Source organism: Cherax quadricarinatus, chromosome 27 (genome assembly GCF_038502225.1).
Source record: "Cherax quadricarinatus isolate ZL_2023a chromosome 27, ASM3850222v1, whole genome shotgun sequence".
NCBI classification, from domain to species: domain Eukaryota; kingdom Metazoa; phylum Arthropoda; class Malacostraca; order Decapoda; family Parastacidae; genus Cherax; species Cherax quadricarinatus.
Window position 1 is genome coordinate 18,959,322 of NC_091318.1, and position 8,747 is coordinate 18,968,068.

Sequence of the window (8,747 nt, forward strand, 5' to 3'; positions counted from 1 at the left end):
ATGATTTTGTTCTGGGTGATTTGCAGTCTATCTGTAGAATTTTTTTTGATTTTCCGAAACTATAGTGCCTAATAGGTGTTTAATGGGCCGATATGGGTCAAAAATGTATTTGAAAATAGGATAGAACCAAGAGTTCCCTTTGCGCATGCGCGGATGTGCGGGGGTATAGGTCGAACTGGGGCACAGGGAGGCAGGAGTGTTTTGAATGTAGTGAGGAGGCTGGGAAAGCATGGAACGAGGAAATTGGTGTTCACGGCGGCCTAAGGATTAATATGGGCCTCACTTCATAATAGGAAGTGTCGTAACTGTTCCTGGTGAGGAGTGAGGGAACGTGATTTATGGGACCACCGTAATAAGGTGGTAAAATTAGTGAATAATGGTTCGACCAGGTGTGAATGGTGCGCGGCCATTGTGTGTCCAGGGGAAATACCCGTGAGTTAATCCTCACTCATCGGCCTCAGATCTTAATGGAGTGACCTCTAATGTGTATCATAATAATTAAAAGACGTTAAATCGTCTTGTGAATGGTAATGTAATCAGTGATAATAACACTGAGTTAAGAGAATGCGGGATGTGAAATAGATCGCCCTGCTCCGAGTGAATGCGTGATTCTCGTACCGAGGATAGTGAAGCTTTATGGAATCACGACTTCTAAACCGGGACAAACCGACGGATACCTCGTCCTGCTGGAATAAGAACCGTGTCGGTGTAGCAGGACATCGAAAGGAGATGGTGAATGGAGGGAATAAGGAGTATCAATCTGGAGTTTACCTGGAGAGAGTTCCAGGGGTCAATGCCCCCGCGGCCCAGTCTGTGACCAGGCCTCCTGGTGGATCAGAGCCTGATCAACCAGGCTGTTGCTGCTGGCTGCATGCAAACCAACGTACGAGCCACAGCCCGGCTGGTCAGGAACCGACACAGTTAAGTAACCCTTCTAGTTATAGCAGACTGATGCTGGCCAGTTAGGTATGTTGTAATTGGATAGGTTATGGGTGATCCAGCTACATCAAGTGACCACCAGAGAATATCTGGTAAGTGGTGAGATTATGTACAAGTGTTTTCCTTGATGGATATATCCATGTGTAACCTACCCCACCCCCCCTTCATTCAGTTAAACTAATATAATCTATACAGTCCACAATTAATTAGTAGCACCGTACTTGTGGGTGCTATCCAATCCATACTGGTCTCGGATAGATATGGATAAGATTGTGAGGTCGAAGGAACCACTTGCCGTGACCAGGGGTGGTTAAGTTTTCTCACATGTCTACACGGGGTGACTACGGTAAACAATATGGTTGTCTCCCAATGAGTTTACTTGTAAGCATGTAATGTTGAGGTACATAAAGGTAATCACCCTATAAAATTTTCCATACTATCTTTCAGTTTTTTTGTCAAAGCAGAGTACCATGAAGAGCAAGCGTAATCCATATGGCATTGTATAAGGGCTAGACATAGGGTCCTGCGAGCCTCAGTAGGTAGACACTGTGCTTGTCTATAGAGGAACTTCAGTCTGGCATTCGCTTTCTTTACTACACTGTTCCCTATCAATTCTCCTGACATGCATGGGTCAAAGGGGATTCCCAGATATTTTACTGATGAAACCAAAGTGATGGGCTCCCCATTACACTGAACATTAAAATTATTTACCCTTCTCAGTTTATGTTTCGTGCCAAAGAGAATGGCTTCAGTTTTCCCGAGGTGTAATGATAGTTTGTTGTCTACTAACCATTTGCTGCAGGACTCCAGTTCCAGTGTTAAAACATTAGCTATATTTGTGGGTCTTTACCTGACACTAACAGGGCACTGTCATCTGCATATAGTAGGAGTTTGCACTTGACACTGATTGGCATGTCATTGACATAACACAAGAATAATAAGGGACCCAGAATACTACCTTGGGGAACTCCACGTTATCGGCAGGGGTTCTGATTCCGTTTTGTTGATTTTGACAATTTGTCTCCTGTTGCTAAGGTAGGACTTCAACGAGTCTACAGAACCTATACCGATAGCTTGAAGTTTCTTACATAATATATTGTGGTTGACAGTATCGAAGGCCTTTTGCAGAGTACACTGCCCTCTCTAGAATTTTGGATATTATACTGAGTATACTAACAGGCCTATAGTTGCTGACATCAGACCTACTATTTTTCTTGAAGATAGGAGTAACTCTGGCCTCCTTGAACCCCTCCGGTACAGTATTAGTGGTGATTGATAGATTTATTATGTAAGCAATAGGGATTGACAGTTCAGAAGCACCATCTTTTAGGACCTTAGACGGGATGTTATCAGGCCTGTGCTCTTAGTTGGGTTTAACTTGCTTAGTTCCTTTTGAATGAAGTAATGAGATGCACTTACTAGTTGACAGATGTTTGGGGTTACCCCTTTATTGGTATAGTATGTTTGAAACTTATCAGAGTCTGTGTTAAAGGTATTTGATGCAGCTGGTAGTTTACTTACTAGTGTTGATGCAACAGATGTGTAGTAGGAATTAAAGCAATTTGCCACCTTAGATGTTTCGTGGCATACCTCGTTGTCGATAGTGAGTACTATGTTAGACCTATCTACTGGCTTATGGCTATACCCCAACTGTTTTAGTTGTTGCCAGAGCTTTCTGGGGTTATGCTTATACTCTTCAATTTTTGAGCAATAGTATTTGCCTTTGCTCCTTTTATAAGTCTCTGTACTCTGTTCCTCACCCTTTGGAATTCATTTAGTGCTGCAATATCCTGTCTGTTTGCTTTAAATCTTTTTAGCAGCTGGTCTCTGAATTTCATATTATCTAATATCTCAGTAGTCATCCAGGGTTCAGTTCTTCGTTTAATCCTGACCTCTTTAACTGGTGCAATGTTATCAAGGATGGTAGTGAACATTGTTTTGAATTTTTCCCAGGCATCGTTTACGTGCGTGCAACTTACCTCTGTCCAGTCACTTAATATTTGTATTTATAACTCATTACAATTGTGACCAGGTGTGGACGTATCAGTGGTTCATTACTTTGTAATTTGTTCATGACTGTAACCATGTATAGGAGTGAAGCTGATTCATTACCTCTGTAACTTGCCATGATTAGTGACCAGATCTACCTGGAGTTCATTACCTTTGTAACTAGTTCAGCTATCATAACTTTGGGGTCCAGTCACTGGACCCATTATGTACCTTTGTAATCTTTTGACTACCGCCCACAGGATGGGTATGGGGTGCATAAAGATATTAAACTAAAGTGTGTGTGTGTGTGTGTGTGTGTGTGTGTGTGTGTGTGTGTGTGTGTGTGTGTGTGTGTGTGTGTGTGTGTGTGTGTGGTGTGTGTGACTCAACAATCAATATTTGCACCAATAACTCATTACAGTTGTGACCGGGTGTGGAAGTGTGAATTGCTCATTACTCTATAATTTGTTCATGATTGTAGCCAAAGTATAAACGTAAGTAACCATTCTACAGAATTCATTACCTTTGTAACTTGTGAGCTCAGTACCTTTGTACCTAGTTCAGCTATCAAAACTTTGGGGGCCCAGTCCCTGGACCCATTACGTACCTCTGTAATCTGTAAATACCTTTGTAACTTGTCATGATTGTGACCAGACTTACCTGGAGTTCATTACCTTTGTAAATTGTGAGTTCATTACCTTTGTAAATTGTGAGTTCATTACCTTTGTAAATTGTGAGTTCATTACCTCTGTAACTTGCTCAGCTATCAAAACTTTGGAGTCCAGTCCCTGGACCAATTATGTACCTCTGTAATCTTTTGACTACCGCCCACAGGATGGGTATGGGGTGCATAATAAACATATTAAACTAACTAACTAACCAGTCACAATTGTGTAGCCTATTTACCAGTGTTTCTTTACTGTAGTTTCTAGTTGACCTCATTATTATTGTCCTGTGTAGGCCTATCCTCTCCCTAGTGATTTTCCTGGTGGAGCAAATGATGAAATGATCACTAAGACCTGTGGTAATTAGGCACAAGTGCACGTAAGTATAATTATCATACATCGTGTAAATAACATAGGATAACCCCCAAAAGAGTCAGCGACTTATTTCCATTAGGGTCATTTAGCCATCATTTCCTGGCAATGAATGATGATAAATGGACTCATTGGTGTCAATCTCCCTGAGTCTTAAGTCAATAAAATTCAGTTGAAGTTCTTTTCGTATTATTGTTCTCAAACTTCTAACTGACAAGCCAAGATTGCAATCTACCCCTTCTTTGAGAGAATATATCATGCAGGAGGAGCCACATGTCTATGGTGCATCCAACAAAATAAGCAGACTCTTGGATGTCACTACCGCCCGGCTCCGGCTGGGTTACAAGTATCTTTGGCAGGTTTAATCACCACCACCAGATGTAGACCAAACGAAATGTAAACTTTGCCAGATGGACTATTGTCACACCTTGCGTCATTATGTACTGGGGAGGACTATGTATCTCTTCTCAGCAGTGTCTTCTCTGGGTGTGCCTGTTGTCTGCAGTCTCTAATGAAGTGACAAGGATAGTGAAGTTTAGAAAATATTTGTTCAATAAGAGCACTCCTCCCCAAGTAACTCACTGCTGCAGATTTTGAGTGCACGCAGGAAAAAGCCTATACGTAATTACACCACGTTTAGTTTTGGTGTCCAAGGTCCGCCTATTGGTATCACCGCACCTTTATAAATTATTAGTTAGTTTAATATGTTTATTATGCACCCCATACCCATCCTGTGGGTGGTAGTCAAAAGATTACAGAGGTACATAATTGGTCCAGGGACTAGACTCCAAAGTTTTGATAGCTGAACTAGTTACAAAGGTAATGAACTAGATCTGGTCAATCATGACCAAGTTATAAAGGTTATGAGCTCCAGGTAGAACTGGTCACAATTATGACAAGTTAAAATATTATTATAATTATGAGGGAGCGCTAAACCCGTAGGATTATACAGCGAATGTTGGGGGGATAGAAGGTATTCAGGCTCAATTCAGGGAACCGGAGCACAAATCCAATTCCCTAGATCAAGAGCCCCTCACCAGCATCAAGGAACCTCCCTTGAGGGGTTGACAAGTTGCAAAGGTAATGAATCACAAACACGTCCATACTTGGTTACAATCATGAACAAATTACAGAGTAATGAGCAGTTAACAAACATTGTAGGGAATTCATCTATTGCCCCAACAGATGTTGCTAGGTGCCTGTCCCTCCTCGGCAGGACAGCCAGACAGCCATTGCAAACAGCAGCAGGTTGCACCAGGATCTGCTGCTTGCAGGAGCACCATCGACCCTCCCTAAGAGGTCAGCGACTCGGCGAAGGAGAGCTGCCCTGGGGACGTGTCAATGTCCTGGTGGATGCTTAGTTGACTGCAGATCCCATGCCCTCTGTAAAGGTGCAGCAGCTGTCACCTATGTCTGCTGGGAGGGGCTGTTGGTTGTTCCCACCTGGAGCCTTCCGGGTGCACAGACATCTACCGTGTGCACGGATGTTGAAGCTTGAGGAACTGACTGCACACTGCCTGTGGCACACCTGACAGCTGCCTCGCGGTCGAACTCCACGGCGCTGTCCCTGCAGTGCCATCACTGACGTGGGCTGGGAGAGTAAAAGTACCTCTACAGTTGGTGTGGCACTGGGAGTTGGGTGGTGGGTGAGGCGGGGGAGTTGAATGGTTTAAAACAGCTGTATGACCCTTGTGGGTTTAGCACTTGGTTTTGATTACAACAATAATAAAAAAACTGAAAATATGCCCAAAAGTATATGCCCAAAGTATTTCTTCTCCTATGCCAAATCAAAGTCGAGAACAACGTCCAGTATTGGGCCCCTACTTAAACAAGATGGGTCCTACACAGATGACAACAAGGAAATGAGTGAGTTACTGAAGTCCCAATATGACTCAGTTTTTAGCAAGCCGCTAACCAGACTGAGAGTCGAAGATCAAAATGAATTTTTTATGAGAGAGCCACAAAATTTGTTAACACAAGCCTATCCGATGTTATCCTGACGCCAAATGACTTCGAACAGGCGATAAATGACATGCCCATGCACTCTGCCCCAGGGCCAGACTCATGGAACTCCGTGTTCATCAAGAACTGCAAGAAGCCCCTATTACGAGCCTTTTCCATCCTATGGAGAGGGAGCATGGACATGGGGGTCGTCCCACAGTTACTAAAAACAACAGACATAGCCCCACTCCACAAAGGGGGCAGTAAAGCAACAGCAAAGAACTACAGACCGATAGCACTAACATCCCATATCATAAAAATCTTTGAAAGGGTCCTAAGAAGTAAGATCACCACCCATCTAGAAACCCATCAGTTACACAACCCAGGGCAACATGGGTTTAGAACAGGTCGCTCCTGTCTGTCTCAACTATTGGATCACTACGACAAGGTCCTAAATGCACTAGAAGATAAAAAGAATGCAGATGTAATATATACAGACTTTGCAAAAGCCTTCGACAAGTGTGACCATGGCGTAATAGCGCACAAAATGCGTGCTAAAGGAATAACAGGAAAAGTCGGTCGATGGATCTATAATTTCCTCCCTAACAGAACACAGAGAGTAGTCGTCAACAGAGTAAAGTCCGAGGCAGCTACGGTGAAAAGCTCTGTTCCACAAGGCACAGTACTCGCTCCCATCTTGTTCCTCATCCTCATATCCGACATAGACAAGGATGTCAGCCACAGCACCGTGTCTTCCTTTGCAGATGACACCCGAATCTGCATGACAGTGTCTTCCATTGCAGACACTGCAAGGCTCCAGGCGGACATCAACCAAATCTTTCAGTGGGCTGCAGAAAACAATATGAAGTTCAACGATGAGAAATTTCAATTACTCAGATATGGTAAACACGAGGAAATTAAATCTTCATCAGAGTACAAAACAAATTCTGGCCACAGTTTCCAGGGACGTGTTGAAGATTGTGGTAAGTGGCACGCACAACATATCTGCTCCCTCTCTAAGGACCCATGGGGAGATGTCCGGTCCCATTGCCTTTGAGGTATCGATGTCCCTTAGCAGTTTCTTCACCTCCTCATCTGTATGTATGTCGTCCAACACTTGTTGGTGTATTCCTTGCTGGTGTCCCCATCTGGTCTGTCCCCCCAGAGTCCTTCCTGTCTCTACTGTAAATACTTCCTTAAATCTCGTGTTGAGCTCCTCACATACCTCTTGATCGTTTCTTGTGAGTTCTCCACCTTCTTTCCTCAGCCTTATCACCTGGTCCTTGACTGTTGTCTTCCTCCTAATGTGGCTATACAGCAGTTTCGGGTCAGATTTGACTTTCGATGCTATGTCGTTTTCATACTGTCGCTGGGCCTCCCTCCTTATCTGTGCATACTCGTTTCTGGCTCTTCTACTAATCTCCTTGTTTTCCTGGGTCCTATGCCTCCTGTACCTTTTCCATTCTCTGTTGCACTTAGTTTTTGCCTCCCTACATCTTCGGGTAAACCAAGGACTCGTTTTGGTCTTCCTATTATTTCTGTTTCCCTTGGGAACAAAACTTTCCTCTGCCTCCTTGCACTTTGTTGCCACATATTCCATCATCTCGTTTACTGATTTTCCTACCATTTCTCTGTCCCACTGAACCTCCTGCAGGAAGTTTCTCATACCTGTGTAGTCCCCCCTTTTATAGTTTGGCCTGTTCCCTTCAGTTCCTGTTACCTTCTCCACTTGTAACTCTACTATATAGTCAAAACTCAGAACCACGTGATCGCTAGCTCAGGGTGAACACAAGATCCAGTCTTGCTGGCTCATCCTCCCCTCTCTCTCTGGTTGTGTCCCTGACATGTTGATGCATGAGGTTTTCAAGTACCACATCCATCATCTTGGCTCTCCATGTTTCGGGACCCCCATGTGGCTCCAGGTTTTCCCAGTCGATCTCCCTGTGGTTGAAATCGCCCATTACCAGTAACTTTGCTCTGCTCGAGTGAGCTCTTCTTGCCACCTCAGCCAGTGTGTCCACCACCACCCTGTTGTTTTCTTCGTACTCCTCTCTTGGCCTCCTGCAGTTCTGTGGTGGGTTATACATCACTCCAATGACTACTTTATGTTCTCCGGACTGAATTGTACCTACAATGTAGTCTCTTTCTCCAATCATGTCCATGCCTTCCATTTCCTCAAATCCCCATCGGTGTTTTATGAGCAGTGCAACCCCTCCTCCCCCTCTACTCCTTCTACCTTTCCTCAGGATCTGATATCCTGTTGGGAAGACTGTGTCTGTTATTGTCTCAGCGAGTTTTGTTTCTGTGACTGCTATGATGTCTGGGGATTTTTCACTGATTCTTTCGTTCCACTCCTCATGTTTATTTGTTATTCCATCCGCGTTTGTGTGTGTTTACCTGGAGTTTACCTGGAGAGAGTTCCGGGGGTCAACGCCCCCGCGGCCCGGTCTGTGACCAGGCCTCCTGGTGGATCAGAGTCTGATCAACCAGGCTGTTGCTGCTGGCTGCACGCAAACCAACGTACGAGCCACAGCCCGGCTGATCAGGAACTGACTTTAGGTGCTTGTCCAGTGCCAGCTTGAAGACTGCCAGGGGTCTGTTGGTAATCCCCCTTATGTGTGCTGGGAGGCAGTTGAACAGTCTCGGGCCCCTGACACTTATTGTATGGTCTCTTAACGTGCTAGTGACACCCCTGCTTTTCATTGGTGGGATGGTGCATCGTCTGCCAAGTCTTTTGCTTTCGTAGTGAGTGATTTTCGTGTGCAAGTTCGGTACTAGTCCCTCTAGGATTTTCCAGGTGTATATAATCATGTATCTCTCCCTCCTGCGTTCCAGGGAATA